Source organism: Phascolarctos cinereus, unplaced genomic scaffold (assembly GCF_003287225.1).
Source record: "Phascolarctos cinereus isolate Bilbo 61053 unplaced genomic scaffold, phaCin_HiC Scaffold_726;HRSCAF=1367, whole genome shotgun sequence".
Lineage (NCBI taxonomy): Eukaryota > Metazoa > Chordata > Mammalia > Diprotodontia > Phascolarctidae > Phascolarctos > Phascolarctos cinereus.
Window position 1 is genome coordinate 392,311,829 of NW_027556098.1, and position 20,300 is coordinate 392,332,128.

Consider the following 20,300-nt stretch of genomic DNA (forward strand, 5'->3'; position numbering starts at 1 on the left):
GAAAGGCATCAACACTTAGCACAGTGCCTGGCATCTAGTAGGTGCTTAATAAATGCTTCTTGACTGACTCCAAATTCCAAGCTCCCCTGTATCTCATTCTTAGTGACCCCATGATAGCTTTACCCTTTTCAAGTACTAGGTCTTTTTGATTTAAAGTCTACATTCATTTTAAAGTGTATGTTGCAGGGAGCAAGGGTTGCAGAGAGGGGGGAAGACCTCAGTAGCTGAGGGGGGAGGGAGGGCATGTTCAAGGGTGAAAACCAGATGGAGTCCAGAACTGTATCAGACCGGGAAGGGAAGTCACAGCTTCTCCAAGCTGGCACTGTTGGCTATTTCACACAGATCTTTAGCACTAGTAGGAATCTTAAAGGTCAGAGAATGTCAGAGCTGGGAGGGCCTTAGAACCCAAACTGTCAAAGAGCTTAGAACGTCAGAGCTAGGAGGGCCCTTAAAACAGAGAATGTCAGAGCTGAGAGGGACATTAGAATGGACAATGTCAGAGCTGGGATGGGCCTTAGAACCCAAGCTGTCAAAGAGCTAGGGGCTCCCTTAGGACATAGAACGTCAGAGTTGGGAGGACCTTGCCAAAGAGATCATCACATCTAGCCCCTTCATCATGGATAGGAGGACACCAAAGTCCAAAGTGGGGCAATGATTTTGCCCAGCTCTGACATCGTGTGTTCTAAGGGCCCTCCCAGCTCTGACATCCTGTGTTCTGAGGCCCCGCCCACCTCTGACATTCCTTGTTTTAAGGGTCCTCCCAGCTCTGACATTCTGTATTCTAAGGGCCCTCCCAGCTCTGATATTCTGTGTTCTAAGGCCCCTCCCAGCTCTGACATCCTCTGTTCTAAGGCCCCTCCCAGCTCTGACATTCTGTGCTCTAAGGCCCCTTCCAACTCTGACATCCTGTGCTCTAAGGCCCCTTCCAACTGTGACATCCTGTGTTCTAAGGGCCCTCCAAGCTCTGTCATTGTGTTCTAAGGGCCCTGCCAGCTCTGACATTCTGTGTTCTGAGGGCCCTGTCAGCACTGGCATTCTGTGTTCTAAGGGCCCTCCCAGCTCTGTCATTCTGTGTTCTAAGGGCCCTGAAAGCTCTGACATCCTGTGTTCTAAGGCCCCTTGCAGCTCTTCATTCTGTGTTCTAAGGCCTCTCCCAGCTCTGTCACTCCATATTCAAAGGGTCCTTCCAGCTCTGATATTCTCTGTTCTAAGGCCTCTCCCAGCTCCGAAGTCCCTGATCTCTATAAAAAGGCTGTGACTATGGGCCCTCTGGTCACTGGTAGAGCCCTACAGTCCTGTAGCCCAGGTCTCCTGATTCCCAGACACAGGAAACTGAGGCCCAGAGAGATGACTTATCCAAGGTCACATAGGTAATAAACAGCAGGGCTAAGATTCAAACCCAGGTCCACTAACTCCAAATTCCTCCCAGTCCCCACAGTACCCCTCTATCTCTTGAGCAAGGATTCCCCCTGAAATATCTTTGAGAAGTCATTGGAAATGAATTAAAGAAAGGGAGACCTAGAAATACTGGCTAGAACCTCCATCCTTTCTTTCCTGAGGTGGGGGGCTATGAGTGTGGAATACAGCATGTTTTGTCTATTTTGGTTGGTTTCAATCAATAAACATTTATTAAGTACCTACTATGTGCCAGGCACTGTGCTAAGTGCTGGGGATACAGAGAAAAGCAAAAGACAGTGCCTACCTTCAAGGAGTTCCCGCTCTAATGGAGAAAATTATGTATAAATAAGATACATACAAAATTAACGAGATACTGAACAGAGGGAATGCACTAACATCAAGGGGGACCAGGAAAGGCTTCCTGGAGAAGATGGGATCTTAGCTGGGAGGTGGAGCTGAGGAATGAGAACATTCCAGGCATGGGGGACTGCAGGAGCAAATGCCTGGTGATGGGAGATGGAGGTGGGCCAGCCAGAGAGAATGCCTGGAGCTGGAGACAGAAGGTCTTGGGGATGTCTTGTTCTGGGAACACCAAGGAGGCCAGTGTCACTGTACTGAAGAGTATGTGGGGGAGTGGTCATTCTGCTGAGTTATTCCTTTTTTTGTTGTTTTTGTTGTTTTTTTGAGGCAATTGAGGTTAAGTGACTTGCCCAGGGTCACACAGCTAATAAGGTCTGAGGCTGGATTTGAGCTTCAGTCCTCCTGACTTGAGTGCCAATGCTCTATCCATTTCTCCACCCAGCTGTCCCTGAGTTATTCTTTAGTGTAAGTGATGTGATCTGGCCTTGAAGCCAAGAAGACCCAAGTTCAAATTCTGCCAGCTAAATAATCCTGTTCACTTAACTTCCCAATCCTCTTAGGCAACTCTCTTAAGATCATAATTTGCCCTAGAAGATGCTGACCCTCACTGGTGGAGGGATTTTCCTCATTCAGGAGCCCCTTCTATCCATGAAATCACACATACAGTGACTAGCCCATAAGAGATGGCTGCGGGGAGGCAGAGGGCTAAATTGGAAAATGCAGGTGAGATTAAAACTAAAGATATCTCAATAAAAGGAAAACCCAAGCACTACCAGCTAGGGCTGGCCAGGCTAGGGCTGACTAGCCCCATTTTGAATGAGCCTCTGGGGACCCTGCAGCCATAAGCAGCTCACCTCACTTCCTCTCTCCAAGGTGCTGGAGCCCTGGCTGGGAACCAGGTCCCTGCAGCCCCCTGGCGACCGGGCAGCGGAGAGAATGTGCACGGAGGCTGTACCCTGCGTCTGCCATCTGGCAGCCTCTGCCGTCGTTCCTCTGGCTATTCTGGGAGTGGTGGTTTGGTTTGTTTTTTTTTCTTTCCCTTCTCTGCTTCTCTCCTCACTGACCTTGCAGGTTTTTCCTTCTCTCCTAGGCAGAGGAATCTCTAGAGGGGAAACCTGCAGAGGACCATGGAATGGGGTGCAGGCAGACACGGCAATCCCACTCATCTACTGAGGTTGGGGTAAAGAGAAGGGTATGGATGAAGAGGTTGGAGCAGCACTGCCTCATTGTCCCCTCCTATGCCCCCATTCCCTTTTCCTCTGTCCCTTTCTCAAGAATTGACCAATGGAGGAGAGGATTACGTGTTCTGAAACACAGAGCTCAACCCCCGAGTCTTAGTCATAGTTAATAAATAGTGCCTAGCCCACCGTAGGTGCTTAATAAATGCACATCATTGGACTGAACTACATTAACTTGGTGACCTCTAAAGCAGGAGTTCTTTATGTCATGGACCCCTCCTCTCTGGCAGGCTGGTTAGTATGGTGTGTGTGGCCCTCTCAGAATAATGTTTATAAGTAATGGAAGGAAATACTAATGTCATACATTAGTGAAAATTGGTTTTTCCCCTCCCCAGTTCAGAGACCCTCTAAAATCTATTCAGGCCTTTCAGGTCTTAGCCCAATAGGTCCTCCTATAATGGAAGCCGGCGTCCTGATCTCTGAACAGTGTTTCACAGCCTCAGAATGTGGTATAGACAGAGCCATGCACCTCCTTCCCTACCCACCTGCCCACCCCATACACAGTGCTTTGCAGAAGTGGGGGGACTATGAAAATGGGACACTGCATATAATATCAGAATGTAGGTTAGTTTTACTGAACTGGTTTTCTTCCCATCTTTTTTTATTCTTTGTTATAAGAGATGGCTCTCTGGGAGATGGAGGAGATGGAAAGGTCAGAGGAGACACATTGAAAAATGTCAATGACATAAAAACAAAATAGAGTAATAAGTATTTATTTATTTCTTTGGAAGCAATCAGCGTTAAGTGACTTGACCAGGGTCACACAGCCAGTAAGTGTCTGAGGCTGGATTTGAACTCAGGTCCTTCTGACTTCAAGGCCAATGCTCTATCCACTGCACCACCTCATTGCCCCATAGTATTTAATTTTTGTTTTTGGCTAGGCAATGGGGTTAAGTGACTTGCCCAGGGTCACACAGCTAGTAAGTGTTAATGTGTCTGAGGCTGGATTTGAACTCAGGTCCTCCTGACTCCAGGGCCAGTGCTCTATCCACTGAGCCACCTGGCCGCCCCTCTTTGTATTTATTTTTAAAAGAAAAGGGTAAAACCAAGCAAATGCTTTCCTCCCTCTACAAGAAACTGACCAAGTAATAAGCATTTGTTAAGCTCCTACTGTGTGCCTGTCAGTAGGTGCTATTTTCTAGAGACCTAAAGTAAAAAACACAGTCCCTAACCTCCAGGATCCACATGCTAATGGGAGAGACAATTACTCTACAATCTAATCCTACTGGCCGCACAAAGGACTCTGTAGCTTTCATCTCCTGCTTTTGAAGCAACCGTCCCCCAAGGCTGGAATGTTCCCCCTTGGCACCTCTTAAAAATCCTCAGCTTCCTTCAGAGTCCAAGTCAAGGGGCCACTAGGTGGCACAGTGGATAGAGCACTGGTCCTGAAGTCAGGAGGACCTGAGTTCAAATTCAGGCTCAAACCAAACACTTGACACTTACTAGCTGTGTGACCCTGGGCAAGTCACTTAACCCCAATTGCCTAAAAAAAAAGTCCCCATCACCAGAGTCCAACCCAAGTGCTACCTCCTACAAGAAGTCTTCCCTGATCCCCCCAGCTGCCAGTGCCTTCTCCCCCTACCCCAAATTACCTTACATCTATTTGGTATAGAGAAGTAAACTGAGGCACGGAAGGAAAAAAAGCTTGCTCAAGGTCATATAGCAAGACTGAGGCAGAATCAGGGAAAGAAGGCAGATAAGTGAGCTCCAGGATCAGTTCTGAACAAGGGACACGGCGGGGAGCGGGAGGGGCAGGGAGGAGGGGAGCTGAGGCACGTGCATTTAGGATAGATAGGACAGACACAGGCTCTGGCACTCAGGCTGGACACAGCCAAGCTCACAGGTTCCCTTCCTGAAGTACAGCCTCTCCCACCTTTCTGGCCCTACCCTGGCCAGCTACTGGGGGGTCTGCGGAAGGTGGAGGCATGCTGCTGCCTATAGCTAAATCTCTGGACTGTCAGGCCCTGTTCTTCACCCTAAGAGGGAAACCATCACTCTGGACACTGGGTGATAACCGTAGAACCCACATAAAAAAACCTATTCAAATTCTGCCAAGGGAAATGGTACAAGTCAGTGTCTGGGAATCAGGAGAACTGGGCTGCAGGCCTGTAGGCTCTATCAGTGACCAGAGGGCCCATAGTCACAGCCTTTTCACAGAGATCAGGGACCTCAGAGCTGGGAGAGGCCTTAGAACAGAGAATATCAGAGCTGGAAGGGCCCCTTGAACATGGAATGTCAGCTGGGAAAGGCCTTAGAATATGGAATGTCAGAGCAAGGAGGGCCTTAGAACACGGGATGCCAGAGCTGGGAGGGATCTAGAACAGAGAGTGTCAGAGCTGGGAGGGACTTAGAACAGAGAATATCAAAGCTGGAAGGGCCCCTTGAACATGGAATGTCAGCTGGGAGGGGCCTTAGAATATGGAATGTCAGAGCTAGGAGGGCCTTAGAATACAGGGTGCCAGAGCTGGGAGGGATCTAGAACACAGAGTGCCAGAGCTAGGAGGGATCTAGAACAGAGAGTGTCAGAGCTGGGAGGGCCCCTTGAACATGGAATGTCAGCTGGGAGGGGCCTTAGAATATGGAATGTCAGAGCTAGGAGGGCCTTAGAATACAGGATGCCAGAGCTGGGAGGGATCTAGAACAGAGAGTATCAGAGCTGGGAGGGCCCTTAGAATGTGAAATGTCAGAGCTGGCAGGACCCTTAAAACACAGAATGTCAGAGCTGGGCAAAATCATTGCCCTACTTTGGTTTTGGTGTCCTCCTATCCATAAGGAAGGGGCTAGATATGATGATGATCTCTTTGGCAAGGTCCTCCCAACTCTGATGTTATCCATTCTAAGGGCCCTCCCAGCTCTGACGTTATCCATTCTAAGGGCCCTCCCCGCTCTGACGTTATCCATTCTAAGGGCCCTCCCAGCTCTGACATCCTGTATTCTAATGGCTCTCCCAGCTCTGATGTTCTCTGTTCTAAGGGCCCTCCCAGCTCTGACATTCTCTGTTCTAAGGCCTCTCCCAGTTCTGAGGTCCCATGATCTCTATGAAAAGGCTTTGACTATTCATATTATAGAAGGACTTTTCCCTTTCCAAAAATCCCCTTAAGAATTCCCCAGTGAAGTGAGTGTTTAATCCCACTCATTACCTACCCAATGGGGCAAAAAAAAATTAAATAAAAGACTAGGAAAGGAGGCCAATATCAAAAGATCATTCCATAATGATGCAGCAAATCTGAAATCATGACATAGCTGGGGCTCCATTTACAGAACTACTCTGCTGGGCAGACTGCCGGTCGGTGGAGAAGATGTGTCCAGTAGGAATTATTTGGCATCTGGGTCTGCTAGGAACAAGTGACCCTGGACAAGACCTTTCACCTTTCTGAATGTCACTTTCAAGGAGCAACAGAAAACCACAGATTTCAGCTGGAAACGACCTTCGGGGGATCAATCACCCAACCAATCAATCAGTCACCAAACTCTGTTAAGTAACTAGATGCCCCAAAAGACAAAAGACCGTCTGCCCTCAGAGCTCACAGGAGCTCACAGGCTAAAGGAGAAAGCTCTAAATCATCAAATCATTGGTCTGGAGCTGGAATGGACCCCAGAGACCACCTAGTACAACCCTCTTACTTTACAGATAAGAACACCAAAGCTCATCAAGGTTAAGTGTTTTCCCAAAGTTTACATAGACAGGATTTGAACTCAGGTCCCACCTCAGGAGCCAAAGTCCTTATCTCTAAAATACAAAGACTAGGATTGATTCCTGTTTCCTTAGAGGATCCTGGGGAAGTTTTCTCTGCCCCTCTACCTTGGGCTGGAGAAACCCCATCCAGTTTTTTGGGGAACAGACTCACCTTTGTGAGGACTGGGATCTGCCAGGCTCCCAAAGAGTCTGTGGGGATGTGGGCCCCACAGAAGGCTCCCGATGGGATTCAACACCCCTTCTCCCCTCGGCTCTCCCTAGTGAGAGAAGTAGAGGGCAACTGTTGCTCATCAGATCTGAAGCATTCTCGGATCAACTGATTACAGATCAAACAGAAGCCTGGGCCAGGGCCCAGCCAACAGTGGTTTCTGGTAAACTGGATGAGGAAACGGATCTAAGGATCCGTCCCGAGGGAGGGAGGGCCTGAGAGAGGAGGGTCCGATTTGACCCCGCCTCCTGTTCCCAATTCCTCCCCCACCCCTGCCCTTTCAGTCTGCCTAACAGGGAGCCTGATGCAAGAAGGAAGGGCGGGCAGCTTTCTGTTAAACCCCTCATTTGGCCCTGGAGGGTTTTTTTGGGAAAAAAAAAGATAAACTTTGAAAGAGCAGAACAGGCATGGTGACTATGAAAGCTAGGGTCAGATTCAGAGGCCTGCCTCTGACAATAGTTGTGAGAGCCTCAGTTTCCTCATCTATAAAAGCAGGAGACAGGGACTAAAACAGTGATTTGCTTAGTCTAAGGTGCTCCCAGGTAAGGAAGCTCCCACTAAAGATGCAAGGTGGTCTGCTGGGCAATTTCCAGTCTTAGACAACTGCCTTGGGCACTGAGAGACAGTCAATAGTCTACAAACATTTATTGAGAGTCTATTATAGAACACCGGTCCTGAAGTCAGGAGGACCTGAGTTCAAATCTGGACTCAAAACCAAACACTTACTAGCTGTGTGACCCTGGGCAAGTCACTTAACTCCAATTGCCAAAAACTAAATTAATTCATTCATTAAAAATAAAAAAGAAGAGTCTATTATGGCCCAACAGCAAGAGATAGGAAGAGAAATTCCATTTAAAGTTACTGTAGACATTAAAAATATTTAGGAGTCTACCTACCGAAACAAACCCAGGAACTCTATGAACACAATTACAAAATACTTTTCACACAAATAAAGTCAGATCTAAATAACTGGAAAAACATCAGTTGTTCATGGGTAGGCAGAGCTAATATAATAAAATTGACAATTCTACCTAAGCTAATAATAAATAATAAATAAGCTAAGTGCCATACCAATTAAACTACCAAAAAATTATTTTATAGAGTTAGAAAAAATAATAACAAGATTCATTTGGAAGAACAAAAGGTCCAGAATATCAAGGGAACTAATGAAAAGAAATGCAGGGAAAGGTGGCCTAGCCATTCCAGATCTTAAATTGTATTATAAAGCAGCAATCATCAAAACTGCTTGGTACTGACTAAGAAATAGGGAGGTGGATCAGTGGAATAGGTTAAATCTACAAGACACAGTAGTCAATGACTATAGTAATCTATTATTTGATAAACCCAAAGACCACAGCTTCTGGGATAAGAACCCACTCTTTGAAAAAAACTGCTGGGAAAACTGGAAAAGAGTATGGCAGAAACTAGGTATAGATCAAAATCTCACACCATATACCAAAATAAAGTCAAAATGGGTTCATGATTTAGATATAAAGGCTCATACTATAAGCAAACTGGGAGAGCCAGGAATAGTTTACCTGTGAGATTTATGGAGAACAGAAGAATTCATGACCAGACAGGAGACAGAGAACATTACAAAAAGCAAAATGGATAACTTTGATTACATTAAATTGAAAAGCTTTTGCATAAACAAAGCCAATGCAACCAAGATTACAAGGAAAATAGAAAACTGGGAAAGAATTTTTACAACCAGTCTCTCTGATAAGGGCCTCATTTCTAAAATATATAGAGAATTAAGTCAAATTTATAAGAATACAAGCCATTCCCCAATTGATAAATGGTCAAAGGATATGAACAGCAGTTCTCAGATGAAGAAATTAAAGCCATCTATAGTCATATGAAAAAATGCTCTAAATCACTATTGATTAGAGAAATGCAAATCAAAACAACTCTGAGGTACCACATCACACCTATCAGATTGGCCAACATGACAAAAACAGGAAAATGATAAATGTTGGAGAAGATGTGGGAAAATTGGAACACTAATACATTGTTGGTGGAGTTGTGAAATGACCCAAGCATTTTGGAGAACGATTTGGAACTATGCCCAAAGGGCTATAAAAATGTGCATACCCTTTGATCCAGCAATAGCACTTCTAGGGCTATATCCCAGAGAGATCATACAAATGGGAAAAGGACCCACATGTACAAAAATATTCATAGCAGCTCTTTTTGTGGTGGCAAAGAATTGGAAATTGAGAGGATGTCCATCAACTGGGGAATGGCTGAGCAAGTTGTGGTATATGAATGTAATGGAATACTATTGTGCTATAAGAAATGATGCACAGGTTGACTTCAGAAAAACCTGGAAGGACTTATATGGTCTGATGCTGAGTGAAGTGAGCAGAACCAGGAGAACATTGTACACAGTAACAGTCACGTTGTGCAATGACTAACTTTGATAGACTTATTAGCCCTTCTCAGCAATGCAAGGATCTAGGACATCTCCAAAAATCTCATGATGGAAAATGCTATCCACATCCAGAGAAAGAATTATGGAGTTTGAATGCAGATCAAAGCATACTATTTGCTATTTTTTTTCCTTCTGTTGTGTTTTGTTTCCTCTTTCTGGTAGTTCCTCCTATTAGTTCTAATTCTTATTTACAACATCACTAATGTGAAAATATGTTTAATAGGAATGTATATGTATAACCTATATCAGAGATCCCTCTTTAGGGAGGGAGATGGGGAGGGAGAGGGAGAAAGATTTAAAACTCCAAAGCCTATGGAAGTGATTGTTGATAATTCAAAATAAATTAATTTTTTAAAAAAACCAGTCTATTATGTTCCAGATACAGCAAGTGCTGGGGGTAAAAATACAGAGGAGAAAAAAGACATCCTTGCCCTTAGGGAGCTTCCAATCTAAAGGGGAAGACAGCTGTGGTTTGTCCTTCATTCTGGAAGAGGACCATGACATCAGGGAGGTGATGCCACAACTCCAAGTGAATTGGATTTTAATGAGGGAGGGCTATGCAAAGTCACCAGCCTCACTTTCTCCTCTGGAGCCATCTGGGTCCAGTGGCAAGATACAGATCAGGATGACTGGAGATGGCCCTGGATGTAGTGGGAGACCTTGGCTTTTTTAAGCCAAGATCTTTAATAGGTCTCAGTTTGAGTGAGGCAACACCTATTCAGCAAATAAGCCTCTTTAAGGAGTCATGGGATGGCCTCTTTAACAATAAAAAAAAAATCAAACTGGGAGGGGAAGATCCTCAAGGTTGCTGGCCAAAAGAGAAATGGTTACCATTTACATTCACTCTGAGCCAGGTGGCCCAAAAATAACCACTGAGTGGTGCTTGGGAGGCAGAGAACTATTGCGGTTCAATGGATGAGATATCCAGGGTGAACTGGGTTTAACGGGTGGTCTTGGAGAAAGAGATCTAGCCAGTAAACTCCAAGTGAACTAGGCAGCTTTTGGACATCAAAATTCACCTTCCATTGATTGGACAGCCATAGGACTCCTCAAATGGAGGCTCCGTTAGCCAAGTTGGTCAATAAGCATTTATCAAGCACCCGCTGTGTGCCAAGCACTGTGCCAAGTGCTGGGAATTCACAGAAAGGCAAGAGACAGTCGCTGCCCTCGTGGAGCTCACAGTCTAATGAGGGAAACAAGCCTGGTTTTCATTGAATTTTCCAATTCATTCCTTCATTCGCACAGCTCTGGCTCACTTAAATCCATCTGCAAGACACGACCTCCCCTCCTGACGTCACTGGTCCCCTCTGAGAATGAAGGAGGAATGACTCCATTTGGATTATCAGAGAGTCTTGTTATCAGAGACCTTGATGAGGAAGGGTCCTCTTTTGTTGTTGTTTAGTCATATTCAATCATGCCCAACTCTCCGCGGTCCTGTTTGGCGTTTTTGTGAGCAAAGACACTGGAGTGGTTGGCCATTTCCTTCTCCGGCTCATTTTACAGATGAGGAAACTGAGGCAAACAGGGTTAAGTGACTTGTCCAGAGTCACACAGGCCAGATTTGAACTCAGGAAGATGCGTCTGTGCACTATGGAGCCACCTAGTTGCCCCTAGGGGGCCTCAGCAACCCTCTATCCAATGCCCTCATTCTACAGAGGAAGAAACTGAGCATAAGTGATGACAGCACTTAGTCACCAATAAATGAACCAACATTTACTAAGCACTTACCGTGTCAGTAGGTGCTTAAGCAAAGCTCATCCACTGACTGGCCAAGGTACCATGTCTGATAAACGCACAAGGTTGGATTAGAACGCAAACCCTGCCCGGTCCTCCTTTCCTAAAGCCCTGTAAAGGCAGGATGGGGTTGTTCAGAAGGTCTTCCTGCCAGACCCGTCCCCCCCAAGCAGTAGAGGTGACCCCAGGTTCTCCAAGGCTATGCCAGCAGAGGCCAAGTTCTAGCCAAGTCCCACTAGGGCCAGAAAGGCTTTGGGCACAGGCCTGGCAAGGATCAGCAGAGCTCTGTTCGGAGACTGGCCATCAGAAGATTGGCTATGGCGTGATGGAGTTTTTGGCTTCAAAAACTCTGCTAAAGCATCAAAAGGTTCCAGTCTGCGTCAGTGGAGAAAGCCCAAACCATGGCTTCTGAAGGACATGCTGTCCGGGGAGAAATCAATATATCATTTCACAGGTTGAAAATGGGGGTCATTCCCATTTCTTCAGCATTTTCAAGGTTGTTGATTTTACTTTTTAACTTTGCATTCTGGGTGCTTAACACCTATTAGATGTTTAATCATCTCTTGATGATTCATTGATTTACTTTCCTCAGACTAACTCTGCAATGGAATGACTACAAGTCCCCATTTTACAGATAGGGAAACTGAGGCTCTCAGAAGTAAAGAGATTTGTCCAAAGTCAAACAGCTCAAAAGAGTCTCAACTTTCGTCTCTATAATCCATCCTCCACTCAGCTGACAAATTAATCTGACCATGACATCCATTCCCCTGCTTGAAAATGATCGGTGAAAAAGCAAAAAAAAAAAATTAATTAGGGGCAGCTAGGTGGCACAGTGAATAGAGCTCTGGCCTTGGAGTCAGGAGGACCTGAGTTCAAATCCAGCGTCCAACACTTAACACGTACTAGCTGTGTGATCTTGAGCAAGTCATTTAACCCCGAGCGCCTCACCAAAGAAAAATAAAAAATGATCGGTGGTTCCTTGTTGCCACTAGGATCAAATATAAAAATCCTCTGCTTGCCATTTAAAGTCCTTCCCAACATGGCACCCACCTCCTTTGCTGGTCTTTGAAAAGTATAGAACATGACCATGTGACTGTCAGACGCTAGGTGGCGCCATAGCGCATAGAGCACCAGGCCTGGAGTCAGGAAGACTCATCTTCCTGAGTTCAAATCCAGCCTCAGACACTTCCTAGCTGTGTGACCCTGGGCAAGTCACTTCACCCTGTTTGCCTCAGTTTCCTCATCTGTAAAATGAGCTGGAGAAGGAAATGGTAAACCACTGCAGTATCCTTGCCAAGGAAACCCCAAAATGGAGTCACAAAACAACTGAACAACAGGACCACCTGACCCTTTGCAAGCCACTCTGAGCCACTTATTAACTGTATGTCCTTGGCCAAGTAATTGTGCTTCTGAGCCTCAATTTCCTGATCTGTCCAACAAGTATTCAAAACCACACCTCAGCTGCTTACAGCCCAGTGCTTTTTCTCCAATACACCCACATCATATGAGGAAGTCAACCTGATTGGTGCAGGGAGAAAGATAGAGCTAGAGTTTGGAATCTGGATTCAAATCCTGACTCTGATGCTTACAACCTTTTGTGACGCTGGGCAAGTCACTTAACCTCTACTGTGGGTCAGTAGGCACTTAATAAATGCTCATGGATCGACTGGACCAGGTACCGCATCTGGTAAATGACTGAGCCCGGACTGGAGGTCCTTCACTTGCAAAATAAGGGACTGAGACCAGTCACTGCCCAAAGGCCCTTCCAGCTCTCAGATGATGACAGCCTATCTCATAGGGCACAAAGCAAGGAATCCAGACCAGGCACCCATGGCCTCACAGGAGGCCAGGTCCCCCAGACCCAAAGTTTGGCCCAAGTGAACTGGGAGGGTGGCCAGGAAGGCCACACCAGCAGGTCCCCAGGGCAGGCCCATAAGGAAGCTGGACAGGATTGGGCCCCAAGAATTACGGCATTGTCTCTGCTTCCCTCTCACGGTGACCCAGACAGGGGTATCTGGGGGTGAGGGAAGGGAAGGGGGCAGGAGGGGAGGAGAATCGTCAAACACTTCTATTTGGGTAGCGATGACTGCAGCCCTTGGCCAGACGGCCTTGCACTGGCCTGGCCAAGTGACATTCCTTGTCCACAGAGTCATTTACCCAGAGGCCCTGGGCAACATCTGAAATCAGGGACAGCTCCTTTCCACTGAAAAAATGTATGAGCAGAGGCTCCTAAAACACACAGGACTCACACCCCCCAAACAAACACTTCCCTCTGCCACGGAGAGGGGAATTTTCTGATGTTAAATATAACCCATCTATTAAAAAGCCATAGCACAAGTCCTTCCTTATTGTCACTCCCTGCCTGGTACATCATGTCCTCAAAACTGCCTGCCTGACTGCCTTCTCCTAGCTCATCCTCCTTCCAAACTGGTCCTCGCAGCTTGGGCCAGATCTGGAGCCAGGAGTCAGACCCTGGAACATACCCATGAAGGCATCGTGTGCCTCCAGACATCACCAGCCCACCCTCTCTGCACATACTCAAAGGGTATATTCTAAGCATATTCTGCATAGAGTATACATTTTATGTTTTGATGTTATTTTTTCTCAATTACACGTAAACAAAAATTTTTAACACTCTTTTTTTAAATTTTGAGTTCCAATTTCTCTCTCTTCCTCCCCTCGCCTCTCCTTGAGAAGGCAAGCACTTTGACATAGGTTATACCCGTACAGTCATCTGCATACAGAGTATAAAAACCACCCCTCCCTTCCCAACAGCCCTATTTCTGTTGAGGGACCCCATCCTACCAGTCACCCAGGTTCACTACATTAGAGTCATCTTTGCCATTTTCCTTTCCCTTCTGCCTCATTTCCAAACATCTGCTCATTTTCTCTGCCTGTCTCTCCATACATAGAACACTCTTCCCATCCCCCTCCTCTCTACCTACTGACCTCTCTGGCTTCCTTTAAGTCCCAACTAAAACCCCACCTTCAACAGGAAGCCTCCTCCAAGCCCTCTTAATTCCAGTGCCTTCCCTCTGTTAATTATTTCCCATTTAATCTGTATATAATCTGCTTTGTACGTATTTGTTAGCATGTTTTCTCCCCTGTTAGATTGTAAGCTCCTTGCGGGCAGGGACTGTCTTTTGCCTTTTTTTTGTATCCCTGGTGCTTAATGCAGTGCCAGGTGCATAGTAAGTGCTTAATCAATGTTTACTGATTATATATTGATTATAGATTTTGTCAAAACTGTCACTACAAACTCTTGCATCTCTCTCTCTCTCTCTCTCACATTATCCCTTTCCTCTCTCCCCTTCTCTCTCTCTGTCTGTCTCTGTCTGTCTCTCTGTCTCCAAACACACACACACACACACACACACACACACACACACACACACACACACACACACACCCCACCCTGGTTCACACCCTCCTTACCTCTTGCCTGGACCATCATGATCTCCAGCATCTACCACTCACTCTCCCAAATCCTTTCTCTACAAAGCTGCCATGTTCCTCCCCTCCTCCTGTACATCAGCAGTTCCCCGTTGCCTTGGGAATGACACACAAAGTCCCCAGGTGGGCATTTAAAGCCTCTATCACCAAGCTCCCACCTATGTCTGCCATCTTATTTCCCATCCCTCCCCTTCACACGTTCTCCATGCCAGTCCAACTGGCCTGCCTCCAGCAGCGGAGGATAGATTACAGGTGCAGAAAGGCACATACACTTAACTGTACCTGCTTGTTATAAGGGAAGGTTCTATCGACGGGGGTGGGGGGGGATAGAAATCTTCAGAAAATGACCCTGACGTAAAAAAAAAAGAACATCAGTAAACTTTTAAAACATCAAACTACGAAGAATACATACGGGAAGTAAACAAACAAACAAACCGTAAACCATCCTGTTTGTTCTGCCTGATCAACACTCCCCGACCCACCTTCAAGCCTTTGCAGGACTGGTTCTCCCAGGCCTGGAATGCACTCCCTCCTCCCCTCCTCTCTCCTGAAATCCCCAGCAGCCTTTTTAAAGCCCAGTTCAGGTGCCCCTTCTCCCCACCCCCTAGTTATCAGCTCTCACTCTCCCTCCTGAAAAATACTTCTTTTTTAAACACACACACACACACACACACACATCTGTGTGCGCACTTGTGTGTGTGTGTGTTTGTTTCTATAGCTTGGATACCAAACCCTAATCAGAGATATTTGATTCAAAGACTTTTTCCCATCAGACAACTTTCTTCTTATCTTAGGTGCATTAATTTTGTCTGTGCCAAAGCTCTGACAATACTTTGTATCTGTGCATACATTGAGAGGACAAGGATTATTTCCTCTGTCTCTATATACCCAGAACCTAACAGCACCTTGGACGTTTGTTGGGGGGCCACTTATAGGCACCTCCCTCTCCCAAAGCAGAGAAGCTCCTGTTTTGGGTTTAAAGTCCTAGGGAGCAGCCTGGGGCACAGACAATTTAAATGACTCACCCGAGGTGTCACAGCCAATAAACTTCAGAAGCAGGACTTCAGTCTACAATCTTATGTTGGGGATGTGTCTCTCATAAATATATAGATAGCACAGGTGCTGAACTAGCAAATGTTTGCTCAGTTGAATTAGGAATACAAGCCTGGACCTGTAGAACAAGTTCCTGATTTGGAGTTGGAAGACCTAGGTTCAAATCCTGCCCTTCCTTCTTACTACTGCAGTGACTGGCCCTGGAGGCAAGTCCCTCCTTCTCTCACTGGGGACTCGATTTACTCATCTATGCAATGAGAGGGGACCAAACCCCCTTCAGACTTAAGTCCACTAAGAGATTCCACCAAGAAGCAGCAAGGTGGTCCCTATCTGGTGATCCCCAAACTCCTGCTAAAAATTCTTCAATGGAACCTTAAGTAGTAAATAATTGCAGAATATCGTGAGTAGTATGGCAGCGAGGGGGCGCCATTAGTGCACATAGCAGCAGGAAAACTCATCTTCCTGAGTTCAAATCTAGCCTCAGATACTTACTAGCTGCGAGACCCTGGGCAAGTCACTTCATCCTGTTTGCCTCAGTTTCCTCATCTGCAAAATGAGTGGGAGAAGGAAATGGCAAAACCGCTCCAGTATCTCTGCAAAGAAAACCCCAAATGCAGCCACAAAGAGTCAGACATGATTGAAATGACCGAACAAATGAGTAGTATATTCAATTATCCCAGGAGTTCACAATATATTTTTGTGGTTATTGAAAAGGAACCAAAAAAGGTTGGGAAGCACTGATGTAGTGAATAGAATGTTGGCCTTGGATTCAGGAAGACCTGGGTTCAAATCCTGCCCCAGTCTGGACATACACATTAAAATGTGTGACCACAAATGAATTCCTTAACCTCTTAGAGTCCTGGATTACACCTTAAGACTATAAACTCAACTCCACAAGCACATTCTAGGCACTGGGGATTGAAAGACAAAAAGAGACAGTCCAGGCAACAGGTTCTGATAAGAAAATATTGCTGGAAGATGGCTTCATGATCAGAGTTAAACACCAGTTATTATTGATGCTGCTCCGGATGTTAGGAGTTTCCACACTGGGAGTACGCCATGATCTGTGCTTTCCTCCACAGATTCAAGAGGAGGCCTTAAGCCCTAACTTGTTAGGCCTGAGCAAGACCAGAGCCACAAGGTGGCATCATTCCATGAGCTAACACTGCAGCTCTCAGCCCTCCGCAGAGGCACCACTCAGTGACTGATGGCCTTTACCCTCCATGAGGACACTTCACCACCGGCCGACTGCCAGGGGCGCACTTAGAAATGGTGGAAAATTAAACGTGAGCTGCCAACAATGAAGCAGAAAATTACACGAGCCCTGGCAGGCATTCAATCCAATTAAACCAATGGATGCTAAACTCCTACCATAGTAAAAATGAGAGGCAATCTGTCCTAGTGGATAAACAGTTCCCTCAGAGTCAGGAAGACCTGGGTTCAAGTCCTGACTCAAATGCATACTCAATGGCCTTGTGACACCTCAGGACCACAGGCAGCTAAGACAAAATAAATTGCAGAACAGTCACTAAAGTCTGTATAATGGGTATCATACTGTTTTGTCTTCTCCATGGGTGAGAGAGAATTTGGAACTCAATATTTTAAAAAAGGAATGCTATAAAATAATTAAATAATTAGAATTTTTTAAAATAACAGTTGCTAATGTCTGTATAATGGGTATCATATTGTTTATCTTCTCCATGGGTGAGAGAGAATTTGGAACTCAACATTTTAAAAAATGAATGCTATAAAATAATTAAATAATTAATTTATATATAATAAATATATAATAATATAAATAATAAATATAAAATAAATAATAAATAAATATGAATAAAAAATTTATATATAATAAATAATTAAATGATTAGAATTTTAAAAAATAACAGTTGCTAATGTCTGTATAATGGGTGTCATATTGGAACTCAAAATTTTAAGAAATGAATGTTATAAAATAACTAATTAATTAGGATTTTAAAATTTAAATTAAATAGGATTTTTTTTAAATTGCAGCTCGGTACATGTGAAAGGGAAAGTCAGAAGACCTGGGCTCAAAGTCTACCTCTGATACCCACATGACCTTGGGAAAACCACTTCCTGGGCCTCACTTTCCCTCATCTGTGAAAATGAAAGGGTTGAAGTAGATCACCTCTGAGGTCCCTAAGATCTATGATCCTGTGATCTGCATTGCTAGAGAGTTTCCTAGACCAAAGAATCCCAGGTCAGGACCAAAAACACACACACACACACACACACAGAGGTACACCTATATACAATGCACATATGCACACACATGGCTATGTATGCATACATATGTGTACACATACTACATATACATACATGTGTGTATGCATGTGTGCATCATATACACATGACAAGCGCTAGAGTTATAAAGATGGACAACACAGAGAAGACGCTAACCATCAGTGGAAAAGAACACTGGACTCAGAGAGGTTCAAAGTGAAGCTCTGTTACTCAGACTCAAGAGTCCTACAATGGAAAGTGCTTGGGCTTTTAGAGTCAGGATCTGGGTTCAAATACTGCCACAGTCAGCTACTAGCTATGTGACGCTGGTCAAATCATCTGACCTCTGGGCCTCTTTCCTTGTCTATGTAACGAAAAGACTGGACTTCATGACTTCTGAGATTCCTTTCAGCTCTAAAGCTAACAGCCTGTGAAATGTCATGCCCTTTCTACTCTTTGGAGGCAGAGGAGCCTAGTTTGAATTCTGACTGTAGCCCTTAATCACTGCACCACCTAGGGGAAGTCAGTAAATTTCTTTGATCGTCTTAGGACCACAGATGTCAGGGAGGAAGGGACTTTGAAGGTCATCTACTCCAACCCCTACATTTTACGGGTGAGGAAACTGAGCTGCTGAGAAGTTAAGTGAGCGGCTCACAAGGTTGCACTGGTAATAAATGGCTTGGCAAAGATCTGAATTTGGCCCTTTCCAAAACAGAATGTAAGTTGCTCTAGGCTCAAGGTGGTTTTGACTTTGCAGTTTGTGTGTTGGTATCCCCAGTGCCCAAGCATACAGTAGGCATTCAATAAATGCCTGTTGGATCTGCTTGGCCAAAGCAGATCCTAAGAGGCCTAGTTTCACATTCTACCAAAACGCTGCTACTGGTGGGGTGGCCCGAGGTTTGTGCCACAGGAAGCAAAACCTGACTGTGCTGGGAGGTAGCAGGGAGGAGGGGAAGTGGGCTGCAGTTTATTAAAGTCTGCAGAATTCGCTCATAGGCCTGGGAATGTGACGGAAAGGCTCTCCTCCACCCTGCCAAGGGATCATTTTAATCACCAGGAGTGCACAGACTCATGTATCATCGGGAGACGATGCATCCACTCCAGCACGCCCATGCAGTCAGCTTATAAATAAAACCTCTGGCTGGAGGAGTCCAGCGAAGGGACAGCAGGGGCACGGGGCCGACTGCAGCCCACTGCGTCTGAGCCGGTCAGCGCCAGACCAGCGCCAGGACAAGCGGATTTCGGGAATTATCAAATGGTTAAAGCAAAGATTCTGCCGATTAAGTGCAGAGGTGGGGGGTGGCGCGTGGGGGAGGGAGGAAGGAGGCTTTTCCAGTCCAGGGCCCTGGGGGAAAGGGCGAGTGGACAAATTGTGAGCGCTGTCACCAGTGGTCGTCCCTCTCCACGTGACCGTTCCCTCCTCCCCTTCTCCCCAACACACACACTCCCAGTTCGGCTCTAGAGCCGTAAGCGTCTCGCAGAGAGGGTCCGCAATCCCCCGAGGGGTGCACTGATGCTCAGCCTACGAATTTTATAGAAGAAATTACAGAAAGTGCTCTGAGCCCTGGGTCTCTATCACAGAGAGGGGAGCCCGGCAGGCACCCAATTTCAAGGGTAACGGGAACTTTCAGGGTGCTGAGACTGGGCCTGGGGGAGTAGCCCTGGAAATGAAGACCCCCACCCTCAATCCCGGACGCTCCCGTTGGGGCTACCGCCCCCTCCCTTGAACTAGGCCGGCTCTGAACTAGCCCCGGGGCGAGGTTGGTCCAAGAATGCCAAGCAAGCCTCTGGTGCAGTGCACCAGGTTTCCTGGGCACAACAGGTGCAAAGGTCTCCCAGCACAATTTCGTTTTGCAAACGCGTTGGGGTGTGGGAGAATCAAGAGGGCCGGCATGAAACGGAGGGCTCCCCCCACCCCCCTCTTCCTGCCTTCCTCCCCAGGCCTCTCCTTCGCGGCTCTCCCCCAACTAAGGATGCGCTCGTCTTCGGGGCTTCGCAGCAACGGGAGGGTGCATGCGCTCAGCCCGGGGCCGTACTCACCCTGGGGGTGCGGAAGCGCAAGGGAGCCCGGGCCAAGGCGCGCACTGGGGGCCCCCGGCTGGCGGCAGCGGCAGCAGCTGGGAGGGCTGTCCCCGCCCACTCGCGGGTGGCCCTGGAGGAGAGGGCGGGCCCTGCGGGTAAAGTCTTTGGTTTGGGGCTCCATTACGCTCTCCTCGTCCGCGCGGGCGGGTGGTAAAGAGCCAGGAAAGGCTGAGCATTCATTCACCCACCCACCGCCCCTACCTTCAAGCGCCTGCCACGGAGGGCTAAGATGAGCTGGCTTCCAAGCCAGAGGGACGCGGGTTCGAGTGCTGCCTCTGATACATACTGACGCCTAATCAATGCTGAGTGATTGATTGTGTGAGCCTGGATAAGCCTTACTGCTCTCTACATGGCATCTGGCCTGCATTGGTAGAGGGTCCTCTAATAAGGTCACACCCC

The 20,300-nt window shown here is 46.6% G+C and overlaps 1 protein-coding gene across 3 annotated transcripts in view; it reads right to left on the reverse strand.

Moving 5' to 3' along the window:
• Nucleotides 1–19,962, reverse strand: part of H6PD (hexose-6-phosphate dehydrogenase/glucose 1-dehydrogenase) — a 57,440-nt gene extending 37,478 nt beyond the window's left edge. Inside the window, exons 1-2 of one of the 3 annotated variants that reach the window (XM_020974431.2) lie at nt 19,860–19,958; nt 6,845–6,950 (exon numbers count right to left, since the gene is read on the reverse strand). The gene's annotated coding sequence lies outside the window, so the exon portion shown is untranslated. Of the gene's footprint in view, nt 1–6,844; nt 6,951–16,067; nt 16,169–19,859 lie in introns of all 3 variants that reach the window. The other 2 variants (XM_078145691.1, XM_020974426.2) reach the window with 2 other exon arrangements.
• Between the last annotated feature and the right edge of the window lie 338 nt (nt 19,963–20,300).